Source organism: Elgaria multicarinata, chromosome 7, assembly GCF_023053635.1.
Source record: "Elgaria multicarinata webbii isolate HBS135686 ecotype San Diego chromosome 7, rElgMul1.1.pri, whole genome shotgun sequence".
NCBI classification, from domain to species: domain Eukaryota; kingdom Metazoa; phylum Chordata; class Lepidosauria; order Squamata; family Anguidae; genus Elgaria; species Elgaria multicarinata.
In genome coordinates this window covers 69,466,140-69,479,354 of record NC_086177.1, presented here as the reverse complement: position 1 = coordinate 69,479,354, position 13,215 = coordinate 69,466,140, and the positions used below count along the sequence as shown (strand labels likewise).

The 13,215-nt window shown below is 37.0% G+C and overlaps 1 protein-coding gene across 3 annotated transcripts in view; it reads left to right on the top strand.

The window, feature by feature from the left end:
- TOX (thymocyte selection associated high mobility group box) overlaps nucleotides 1–13,215 on the top strand; it is a 236,707-nt gene that overhangs the window by 104,954 nt on the left and 118,538 nt on the right. The window contains exon 1 of one of the 3 annotated variants that reach the window (XM_063130764.1): nucleotides 800–862. The exons of the other annotated variants lie outside the window; for them this stretch is intronic. The gene's annotated coding sequence lies outside the window, so the exon portion shown is untranslated. Of the gene's footprint in view, nucleotides 1–799; nucleotides 863–13,215 lie in introns of those variants that run through there. 3 annotated transcript variants of the gene reach the window in all.

Here is a 13,215-nt window from a genome sequence, read left to right as displayed (position 1 = left end):
TCGTTCCAGTCATTAGGGACGATAACTTTACCATATGAAAACAAATACAAGGACTGGAAAACTAGGAGGTATATATTGAGTAAAATTATATTTTATGTTATATTTCTGTTTAATTCTTATATTTTCTTCTCTCTCTCTCTCTCTCTCTCTCTCTCTCTCTTTTGATAGATAGGAATGTCCATATGAATTGCAGTACAAATGTTTTTAAAAATAATATACCACAGGTCCAAGAACTACAATTAAATAGCAATTCAGTATAAAATCAACTATGAAAACGGAAAAAATAAAAGAAATTGTGTTGCAGCCTGACTAGCTCTTTATTAAATGAATTGCTAATCTGGGGATCATTTCCAAGACAGAGAAATTCTGTCAATAAAAGAGATCAGAGGTTTCCCGGCTGTTGATTTCCATTGCCATATTTTAGCTGGTTTACCAGCACTTTTCTTATTCCCTGCCCTCCCCCCACCCTGCCCGGTACACCGTGGCAAAAAAACCCCAAACAAAGCACTTTCATGAATAAAGTTAGTGTTTCAATATTCAGCAAAGTTGTGGCTGTTTTTAAAAGAATCAAATTCAATTTAAATGATGAAAGTAGATTGCCTGCCTCTAAGTTTAGATGCCCTGGAGCTAAGAACTTTTAGAGCCAAAGGTATTTTGAAGTTGTTGATTGTTACTCATGTTGTTGCTTCTCCTTTAGATCATATATCACATTCCAAGTATCTTAGTGCTTCTACTCAGATTCTACTTTCATGTTCCTCCCTTTGCTAACATCTTTTAATCTGCACCCTTGTATAAAAAGCTGAGGCAAATAAAACAACATGGAAGCTGTGAAAGACGGTGTTCACATGAATAGAAGTGAAATGTGAGTGTTAGAAACTGTTTGTTACATATAGAAATCTATACTTTCTGGATCTAGGGTTTTTGTGGTAGAAGTGCTTATCTTCTACCATTTATAAAGTATGCTTTTTTTTTACAAAAATATATTTCCCACTTTTTCCTGCCAGGAAATGAAGTCAGAGGCAATACTGGGGAACATTCTCTTCTCTCTCTCTCTCTCTCTCTTAGAGTGGGAGTAGCCATTCTCTTTCTCTCAGATGAACAGATGTGTCCTGGGAAAATAATGATTATTCATTGCTAATTTAAGACTAATTAATTAATTAAAGACTAGAGCCAGAAAAACTCTCCAAAAAAAAGTTGATGTTCCTACGTCTTCCTCAAATGATGGATGTTTTAGGTTGAAGTCTCTGTTAGTCAATGGCCCAATTTGCAATTAATAATAATAATAATAATAATAATAATTCTTACCCGCCTCTCCGTTTGAATTGAGGCGGGGTACAACAATAAGTATAAATACCTAAAATTGATTAAAAACATAGTACACATTATTAAAACATCCTAAAAAAAATCCTTAAAACATCCTAAAATTCCACTGGGTAGGCCTGCCAGAAGAGATCAGTCTTAATAGCTTTCTTAAAGAAATCCTGCTGCTTGCTGCCACCAACGCAAGTGTTAGGAAAATTCTGCCACCAGACCCCAGAGTTAGGAAAGCAAAAGTCCAAGTAAATCTGTAGTGGAACCCATTATCCAAGGCTACTGCAGCCAGCTAAAAAAAAAAAAAACATTTACCAGCACCCTACTTATCAGAGGTTTATTCAAGACCATTGAAAGGCAAGATCTCCAAAATACATATCTGTAAGCTGTGTTCAATGAGAATACTAATATGATTAATACTAAGAGGGAAGTTTAACTACATAAGTATGGTAGTTAAATGGGGTATAAATAAATGTTTAAGGTTTATGATGTAATTTAAGTTTTCTTTATAATGGACTCGGGGCACAATCCTATGCAAGTTTAGGCAGAAAAAAGTCCTACAATTCCCAGCCGTCCCCAGCTAGCCATAGGATTGCATCCTTAATGGGTAAGGGTTCCATCAAGGGTACATCAAGGGTTCTTTGTTGTACTCCTCCTGCTGGACCACTCAACAGTGTAAGTCTTCTGAAAAGATGCATTCCTAAGTTTTGATTAATATTTATACTTTAGCCTGGCTATTGCTAAAATCCTGTGCAAATTTATTTGAGAGTAACCCCCATGGAACACAGTGGGACTTCTGAGTAAATTTGTAGGATTTTACTGCATGACAGAGCTGCCTTTTTGGCTTGCTGCTGTGTTAATATTCTAGTGTCTTGTTTTGGCCTTAGACAATTAGCACCAAAGTTTGCTCACAAAGGAGCAAAGTTAGGCACATGCAAGCAACAATGTGATCTGTATCATTCCATTGGTTTCCATAGAACTAACTACAGAAAGTTTACTCTGGATTGTACCCCATTTGTGATTTATGAAATTAGCTCTATCTACTGTCCTTTCTTCAGGAGGGAAAGATGTAGTGGCCTTCAATGTTTAACTTTTGTGAACTGCCCAGAGAGCTTCAGCTATTGGGTGGTATAGAAATGCAATAAATAATTAAATGTTCTCTGTGGGCAGAAGAAATTTTAGCCTGCGAGCATGTTCAGTTCGAGCTGAGTTTGTCTGTTTAATCAGGTGTGTGTAGAAGAGCCTTATATCCAAGGGGATGCAGCAAATAGGAGCCTAAGGCAATCTTGTCATTATTCATTTCAGTATTATTCTTCCCCATCTAGAACATTTTTACAGAGTTTTCCATGCTGACTTGCTGCTCTTCCTTTGTGTTACAGGTTTCAGGGTGTGCTTTATGCTTAAGAAACCTAAAGTTGTGTAAGTGGATGCATTTTTGGTCCAGGGGCATAATCTGAATGCATATGATGTTGCCACCTGTTTGAACTGAACACATGTTTGGGTCAGGTCAGTGACTAGATGGATTAGCACATGGGAATCCTATATACACTGCCTTGAATTGCAGCAGGATGGAGAAGGTAGGATGTAAATGCACAAAATAAATAGACATCAGTAAAACCATGAATATTACTTTAATGCAGTTTTATTCAGCCTGCTAAAACAAGAACAAAAAAGTGTTAATGGAGAAACGTAAGATGGAATTGTGAAGTATACAGGGTTCATAATAATGAGGTACAGATGTGTAGCTTCTGCTAAAATAAAGAAGTAGAATGAATTAACTAGCTGTCTAAACTATGTTGAACAGGTGTGATGGTACAAATTCACATTAAAAGGAAACAAATTGATAAAGGAGAACGTGAGACAGAGTAATGTCCCAGACAGAAACCAACCTAGGCACCCATCCAAAAATACTGGACAAGCTTTTATTTCTTTTAATCATGTTGAAGACAAAAGTAGAGTCGTTATTGGGATGCAATGTAGCTTATTTTCGCATGCGAACTTGCCCTGATTCAGGTCAGATTATCAGTATTCGAGGCAGTAAGCCTCTGTGCACCAGTTGCTGGGGAACATGGGTGAGAGGATGCTGTTGCACCATGTCCTGCTTGTTCATCCCTGACCGATGGCTGGTTGGCCACTGTGTGAACAGAGTGCTGGGCTAGATGGACCCTTGGTCTGATCCAGCATCAGGGCACTTCTTATGTCCTTATGTCCTTACTTGTCCAGTGTTGTCTATTCTGGTTGGCAGCAGCTCTTACAGAAGAGGTTTTTCCCATCACCAGCAATCTCATCTTTATATTTTTGTTTCTAACTAGAAATACCAATGATTGAACCTGGCATCTTCTGTATACAAAGCATGTGATCTGCCACTGAGCTGTGGTCCCTTCCAAACCTACATGAATATAGTCAACAGACTGCAAAAACTGAAATTCCTATGATCAGCAAAGTAAATCTTTGGGCTTTCACCCCACCTCTTGCCCATGTATTGATTCTGATTAAATACGGAGATAAGTCTGGAACATTTATAATCAAAATTATTCAGGATGCCTTGACCTGGAAACAGTGAAATGCTGCAGATAAAATGGCCTCCTGTTGGGCAGAACACAGCAGCTTAATCTATTGCTTATGCTTGGCTCCTGTTGCCTCTGGATGTGTAAGAGAATATCGGTCCTGCTGCATATGTAAAAATATAGCACTTGAAATGTTTCTGTTTTGGTTAGTGGAATCTAAGAATTCATCTCTATCTTTGGGTTACACTCAGTGCTTGCAATTCAAGAGGTTGCATGCACAATAGTTCCTGTTGCCATCTGTGAAACAGCGAAATTCCGCAACAACAGAGAGAATGTACTTTTCCGTAGCAGAGAATGAGAGGGAACGGTTGTTGTGTGTAGAGTTCCTTTCGCAATTGTTGTCATTTTGTGTAACTAGGGGAATGTCTGTCAAATTGGATAGAATGTATTCCTCCAGTGAAGGACGCAAGAGCCCCCAAGGAAAACAGATGAGCCACACAAAAGAAGCTGTGTATCCTCAGTTTACTGGGGTGGGGGAGGGGCAACCCGCCAAAAACAGTGAGATAGACATGTATGTGCCACTCACAGCGTGGTCAATATTTGAGTGTGTCTCTCATCTCTCCTTGATGCTTGCAAAGGAGTCAGGATTGAGAATCGTGGACAAAAGTGGCCTTCAGGTGTGCAAACTGCTGGTAGCTGCTGTTGGTCTTCCTTCCAGATGCTGCTACTAACAGATTTTGTTCTTTGCCAACCTGCTGAGCCATGAATGGGCAGTGACAGGAGTGCAACTTGGTTAGGAATAGAAAAGCCTTGTCAAGTTTTATTTCACTATTTTTTTCTTTCAACGTTAAGTTAGTCTCTGCATCGGTTTGTGATTTTTTTTTATGTCTGCACAAACGGTTGTACATGTTTTGCACACATTTCTATACTCATTTTTCAAATTGTATGGATTTTTTTGCAGGCAATTTCCCCTAAGATGAAGTATTCTTGTGTTCACTTGTCTCTTTATATACATTTTTCTTCACACTCTTCTGTACTGTATGCATTTTATACACATTTTTAAAATGTGCAAATATTGCAAACTTCTGAAAAGTGTGAATATTGACATTTAACTGCATTTCACTCTGTGTACAAGTTTAGGAAGCGCAAATATGATTGATTCACATGGAAGTGTGAACCAAACAAATTTCTCTTCCATCCCTCCTACTGAAGCCACCTCATGGTATATGTTGGGAAAACCTCGCAGCAGCCTTTCACCAGAGTCTACTCAGCAACAGCAACTGTTTTCCATTTCAGATATAAGCAGCCCATGTTAAACCTCATTGATACATGTTGTGAGACCCAATGTCAGTTGTTAGTTTACGTCACTGGTGGGCGCTCTGGCAGTGAATAGAACTTGGTGGGTGCCAATGATGCTAATCCTGATTCTGGGCCTGCAAGGGAATCCCTCCATTGATCCAATATAAAGGAGGAAGATACTCTTGTAAAGTCAATAGCAATGAGTTGTCTGGCTTGCTGAACAGCATGTCTATGGAAGCCTGGCATGGCCAGGCCCCTCCTTCTTCTTTGTCAAACAAAAGCCTGACACTGCTGCAATGCCAAAGAGATCAAGACAGAACATTGAGAACTGGCCATTATACAGACTGATACAGAATAATTTCCTCAATAGGTATCTGTAATTTATGCTATGCTACACCCTCATTGGATATAATATCAAAGCTTTTGATCTTGTACATGGGCTCCAAAAATGCATTGATGTCTGTGTGTTTTATAACTGGTTTTTCTAGTTTATCTTATTTCCCCAAGGAAATATATCTCTACTCTTCCCTGCTCTGTACAAAATAAGATTATTATTTTTCCTGGCAGTATGCAGGTTATTCTGAAAATCCAAGAAAGGAAGAATAGTAATTAGCTGAAGAGTACAAAGTGAGATTCATCCTGAACATTAAGTACCCAATTACTTCATGAGCCTCTTCCTTTTGCTTATTACTTACAAGCATGCGTGAACAACACACAGAATGACCTGCTTGCATGTCACGGCGGCAAATCATAGATTAATTAACCTGTGATTTGTGGGGATGCCCAGAGCACACAAACTGTGTCTGGTTTGCATAAACAACCTATGAAAGGAACCCCATTCATATGTCGTTAGCGGGATATCTGAATCCCAACAACTCTTTTTTAAAAAAATATTTTTATTATTAAAAATGAATAATACAATAAACAAATATTCAATCAAGAGTTAAATACTAAACAAACTGGAGATAACAGAACCTAATCATCATTATCATTAGCATTATAAAATTACTTGCCCTTTATATTTACTCTCGTTACACATAAGACTTTCAACAATAAAGAATAGATCAAAAATAAAAATAGCTATTATTCTAACTTAAATACTCTGTTTTTCAGTAATTAAATTACTTCAGAACATCAATTAAACTAGCATGTTTATTTCTTCCTTTCCAATATATAATAAATTTACTCCACTGTCTCATTGAGTCTTCCTTTGTTCCCCAACTTTCCCAATTTTTAAAATATAGTTATTTTGTACATTAATATTCTTTGTCCAGTGCTGTTTTTCCATAACTGGTGGTGTTCCTTTTTCCGAAATTCTGCAGTAAGAATCCGGGCTACAACTAACATTAGCAGTTGGTTGACCCTCCTCTTACTTTACAACCCCTTTAATATTGCCTGCTAATAAAAGCAAAAGGTTCATAGGCAGACTACAACCAATTACCTTCTTGATAAAATCCACGACTTGTGCCTACGATCTATTAATTTCCTTACAATTCAGCCAAATGTGGACAAAACCAGCACCATCAAATCCACAATTCCAACACTTTGCCCAAACCCCAACATTCTTGAATTGTTTATGGGTTAAAGAACCAGAGTTAACCCAACAACAAATTGTAGGTGAACTCTTGGTTGTTTAACCTATTTGGACAACATATTAGCAGTCTACAAATGGGGCATTTGTAAGTTGCTTATGGAAACTGGAAAGGCTCACATGCAGTTTACATCCATGGATATTGCGTTTTGCCACCATGACCTGCAAAGAGGTCATGTGACTTACTGTCCCCAAATGTGAAATTCCATATGACTTACTGTCCCCAAATGTGAAAATCACCCACATTTTGGTTGTCAATTAGGTGACTGGCCCCACCAAAGTCAGGAAGTAAGCTTGTGTTAAGGAGCCAACATACATAGTAGTGCTTTTGGATCTCGTAAGTTCAGCATTTTATTAATTGTTTGCTCTGTGTTTTATTTTATTATTTGTTTTACATAATACATCCCCTCTTTCTGACATATATTTAAAAATGCTTAAAACAATAAAGAGAAAATAAATAAAACAATATTTATTTATTTATTATTGCATTTATTAGCCACCTTTCAAGTTAAACAAAGTAAGTAAAATATGTCAAAAACCTAGCTCTAGGGGGAAATACCAAATGCTAGATTTTAAGAAAATGTTTTATCAGACTTCTGAAAAGCAAGCAAAGAGGAACTATTGCCCCATTCTAAAGTGAGATTGTTCACACTTGGTCATCCTTCTAGAAGCAGATGTTCAGATGGGCGGTAACTGAAGCAGGGCCTTGTTTTACAAATATAGATACTCAGTTTCTTTGTGTCCTTCAAATGTATTTTTGTAATTTATTGTACTAAAAAATTGTCTCGATAAAATGCAGTAGTTTTTCCTCCCATCTATTCTGTTTTACATGAAAGGATCACAGGATATAATAAGGCTAATCTGTTCTTGAAAGGTTGAACATGTCCATATGAATTGGGAAGTGGCTTCAGTGTTGACTGTCCTCTTCAAATGTGTGTCTGATCGGCTTTGTCTCTATATTCAATAAACAGTTTATTCAGTATTTCAGGACATCAGTGATCTTTTAAAAATGCATTTAACCCTCAAGGTCAAAGGAAGATGAAATCCCACAGAGAGCGTGCATAGTTCACCTCTGCATGCCCACAGCCTCACACGAGACAATATGGTAGCCCACCCTGTGGTGTCTTTGATATATACACTATGTCTCTGTCTGGACTCTCCTTCTCTTCCACTTAGTCTGATCCAGCTTTTGCTAGCCTGCTGTGCTCAGTGCTGCATCTTCATTCAGCCAGTACTCTACACAGAGAGGCGATAATAATTTTGAGTCTCAGCCAGGCACTGACACATGCAGCTCAAGGCGGAAAGCTAAAGAGACTTACAGCCTCTCTGAAGTGTTGCATTAACTTCTGTCGGAGGTACAAGAAATGAGTGAGATGCAGTGCCGTCATGGAGGCTTGACCTCTGTTGTGTGGTTTAAAAATTAGTTCTACTTGTATTGCACATTTGAGCAAACATTCAATGTTGCTAGATTTTCATTGGTAGAAAAATAACACTTTAATATGAAAAGTAAACACCTGGAGGTCATCTAATAAAATATAAATATTTAAAATATTTATATACCAGCGTTCATCCCCAGCAAGGCGCCAAAGGTGATGTATAAAAGCAAACATTAAAACAAACCTACAACAACTAACTAGCTTTAAAAATCCCATAAAGTATAGCCAACCCTAACTTTAAAACCTTAAAATCTGAGCTGAACTGAAATGTATTAACTGCTGCTTAAAACTGAACAAAGATGGGGTTGATCTAGCTTTCCAAGGGAAGGAATTCCACAGTTGAGGTGGTGCCACAGAAAAGGCCCTGCCCTATTTTCCCATCAACCTAGCTTCCCTTGGTGGCAAGACATATAACAGGGCTTCTGAGGAAGATTGTAAATTAGTTCCATATGGGAAGACTAATTCTTTCAGATATCCTGGCCCCAAATAATTTGGTATCATATGTCACCAATGTTCCAATATGATCATAGAATCATAGAATAGCAGAGTAGCCAATTGAAAGCGCTTTCTAAAGTGTCCTCTGGAACCAATGATGAAGGCTCATAGAGATGCAGTATTTCTATTTATCCTCCCACACATGCACACTGATTAAATCAAAGAATAAAAAGAAATGTTGATGTGATTTATAATACCAAGCTTTTCTAGATGAGACTTTTATTGTGCCCTTGTCATTCCTCATTCATAGTTGTTTACTGATGGTTTAGACGTTACCCCCCAGTTTCACTTTAGTTTTTTAAGAGCACTTTCTTAGGGTTTTTTGGTGTCAGGAAAATCTGGTATATTTTGGCATCATGAAGCAAAGTGCAAGTCCCCACCAGTGTAGTTGCATTATTCTGCTGTACCACAGCGCCAACTTGAGGTTATGTATTGGAAAGACAGGAAAGGAAAATAACTTGATATCAAGCTCCCATCTTAATTCTGCACTGAAACCAATGATATAGCAGGTTAAACAGCATAATCTAGAAAAGTTCACTGAATCAAGATTCTTCCCCCATCCCGCTGCCAGTTATTAAGAGTTTATTAGATATTTTTTATTCCATGAGCAGTTAAAAGCAATAGATAATCCAATTGTATATATTTGGAATCTTATTTTCTTTCCAGTGGTGTAGAATAATGTGTTTAGCTGTTAGTGTGGCCTTACTAAACCGTACATCAGGCCCCTCTGCCAAGCCCCAATCGCCTGGAATGTATTCTTTTACAGTAAGGATCCTTTCTGGTGGCTGTTTTTCATCCGTGTGCATATGCAGTTATATTTGGTCATCTGTAAGACAAAAAAGAACCAAATTACAAACCATGGCAGTTGTACATTCCCATCAGTCTGAACAAAGTCTGGATCTTTAAATAAAAAAAAAAGCAACCAAAACAGAGGTATGGCAGATCAGTAGAACATAATTGCTGGTTCACAAAGAAGATAATTCAGAAGTCAAACCCTCAAAATCCAACATTAAAATTGGGGGAAATCTCTACAATTACTTACAGATTGGGTTGCATGTCTAAGCTATACATTTTAATTATTTAAACTACATTTTTCTTAATTCTAAAAACTGTTTTTACCCATCCTGAGCTAGATAGGCTAGATCCAATAACAAATCAAACCCATAGCCATCTGATCCTTTCCCCTGAGTTACATAAGCTGCATTGGTGACATGTGGGAGGCAAATGGGGTTGAGAAAAGGTCTCCATAGCTTAATGGTAGACCATATGCTTTGCAAGCAGAAGATCTTCAACATCTCCAGCCATAGAAGGTTGAGAAATTGGAAAAGTGCTACCTGTTAGAGTAGGCTTTACTGGACATATGGCAATGCTTCACCTACAATTAATGGTACAGTTACTGTGGTGGAGAAGGAGAGCTGACACCCACTGTTTCAACAAGATAATGAAGATACCTGTACCCTATTCCCTATTCTATACACAATTGTGTGTTCTTTTGGTATGAAGCAGCAACCATGGAATTGCTGCTCCTTCCCAGGGCCAACTTCAATGCCTGCAGACCAAGCTCAATGCATAGACATTGGGGGTCAGCCCATGAAGCCACACAACATTGAAAGCACAGAACCAGTGGTGCAGTCTTGCTTCCCCTTCTATTTGTGGAACTCATTTTGTGTGTATATAACATGTGATGGGGCTAATGCTTGAGTCTTTTTGTGATGTTTCTGATGAAATGACATTTCTATGTTCTGTTTCATGCAATGGCATTTCTGCTTTAGGGTGAAAGCTGGGATTTTTAGATCCATTGCCAGAAACCAGGGCTTACATTTAGCATTTCTTCTTCATCATCTCTACTTAGGTTATTATGTAAATAATATGCAATGTTGCCATGTTAGAAGAAGAGACTGTTTCCATTTTATAATGACCTAGCATTTACAGAACTGTTCTGTTTTTCGTTGTAATAGTTTCAGCTTTCTGTGACAAGATCATTTTTACCCTTTATATTAATCAGTAAATTATTTACTTTTGCAATCTATTTTCGCTTTATCCATATTTTACCATTCTGACTTCCAAACATCACCCTTTGCTGTCATTAAGAACTCTGGAAATTGTTCATTCTGCTTCTGAATTTTGTTTTTGTTTTTTAAAATGATTTTAAAAGCTTTTTTAAGGATTAGTTACAGATAATATAGGCTTAAAACAATAGCACCCTCCATGAAGATACAGATAAATCAAAAAGTGATTATGCTTCATGGCTTCTTCTTGTCTCTGTTTTAATTCTGTAATGTGGTGCTTCAAAATAAACTGCACTATAGAACTAAAGCTCTCCTGTTATTAAAAAAAAAACAAGTAAGCTAAGGTTAGTTATAACTGATAAATCACTGATTTAAAAAAATCAATAAAAGACCCAAAATAATAGCTGTATATGAAAGTTGGAGCGAAATCCATTTTAGAGATCTGGCTACTTCAGCATAAGTAATCAAAAATGTCCACTAATTAGATAGAATTAGTATATTGGTGTAATTAAGTTTATACGTACTCTCATATTTTGTAGAACTTAATTTTTATAAGACATGTTATATTTTGTAGCCATTTTACAGAGAAAATTATAAAGATCCACTTAGTTTTGGAGCATTCATATGAGTTCCCCAACCTCCTCAGGCTCCTGGCCAGAAGGTGGAAACATACTGTTTGGCTATTAAAACACTGAACTTTTTCAAACTGCACGACTGCGGTTTTGTAAAAAATATCCAGAAAGTTTTAAATTTATGACTTCAACAAGTAATTTATTTGATTGTACAGCTCCTGACGAATCTCCGTATCCGAAACATTGAGCGTTGTACAAGTTTGGTTCAAAGTTTATTGAACATTTTTATATTTCGGATAAAAATAAAGAAATTTCTTTTGACGTTTCTTAGCACCAGAGCTAGTAGCCTCTTTTTCTTATAGCCTTTTCGTGGTGCTTTTTCCCTCTTTTTCCTCAACTTTAAAGTCTAATTGACCTGAGACTGTAGCGTATTGGGCACTAGTGCTAACATAAATTACGTTGTACTAGCATAAGCTACCTCTAGTGAAATATCAATAGTTTTTTGCTTTAATGATACATTACCCCAGAAAACCTGTCACACCAGCAAAACGCTTTGGCATTGTACTAGAGGTAGCTTATGCTAGTGCAATGTAATCTACAGTAGTGCCCAAAAGGATACTGCCCATGCAATTCAAGGCCAGATACTTGGCTAAGGCAGTTCTTGTTTACTGTAGATTTATTACAAAGAAAGTTGCTCCACTTTCATCTTTAGGTGCAAGAGCAACAGTGGGTACCACTATATTCTTTGAGAGCCAAACTAATAAATGATGGCTTCTTTTTCTACCTTGGCAATGCAACCAAAGAAAAGAGATGAATAGCATTTTGTACAATATATAGGGCTGTAGGGTCTATTCTAGCACTGTAGGTGGTTCTTGCATGTTTTACCTAATTTCTGTGAGGGGTAGTACTACTCCCTCTATGATTGTCAACTGAACGTCACAAGGCGATGTTCAACAGTTCAGGGTTATAACTCAGTCTGTAAAGACTTCTGCTTTATTTACCAATTCACCACTTAAATCCTTGGTTTAATGATGTATTAACAAGTATGAAATATAAAATGGCAAAGCTGTTAGTTTTCACAGCAGTTTTTCAGATGTTTGCTGGTAGTGAAGTTGTCAAGCATCAGAGCAAACTGTTTCATGTTGGAGTTGGGTAATATGTTCAGAAGCTGAAGTCAAGTATTTAGACCTGTTTAACAGGGAAATAAAGTAAAATTTCCGAGGAAAGAGAAAGAACAGGAACATTATTTCTTTTTAAACAGTGGTTCAGATCTTGGATACTAGAGTTTGTAGAAGCCAAAATTATATCAAGTAGAAACATTTTGATTGCCATCGCAATCAATTTCTTCTTGGCTCTATTCTTCTATCATAATTTTCTTCAACTGGAAATGTATGTCTAAGTGCAAATCCCAAAACCTATGCATTGGAAACCTCAGTGAAGATAGGGACAATAGTTGAATAGGGAGGCATAATTTTATTTATCAGAATCAAGACCTTAATGGCCTGCCTGTTATATTTGTAGGGCCAGTTCATGCCTTTTACTTTTTGGAAATTATTTACATAAATTAGGATAGCATAAACAATGTAATTGTGCATATGTATAGATGTACGCATATATGCATGATTCCACTATTATTTCTTCTTCAAAGAAAAAGAAAAAGGTAAGGGCAGGCAGATTTGAATTTTCTATGTACAACGGTTTAATCTTTTAAGGTATTTCTATACTGCCTTTCTGAAACCTGCCAAGGTTGTGCACAAAAGGGTTTCCTTCCTCATGCCATATATATCATCCCCCAAATATAAAATGTAAGTTAAGTCTTAACAACCCTAGAAAAAATATTTTTACGTTACTTGGCCAATACGTTTCTTTATTTATTTATCCTTATCTCAGCCTTGATTTAACACTTGATGTTCTACTGCTCTCCATGTAATGAGTAGAATCGTTTCCCACTTGTAATACTTACTTCATGTTACTTTCTTCTTCAAATACTTTTAC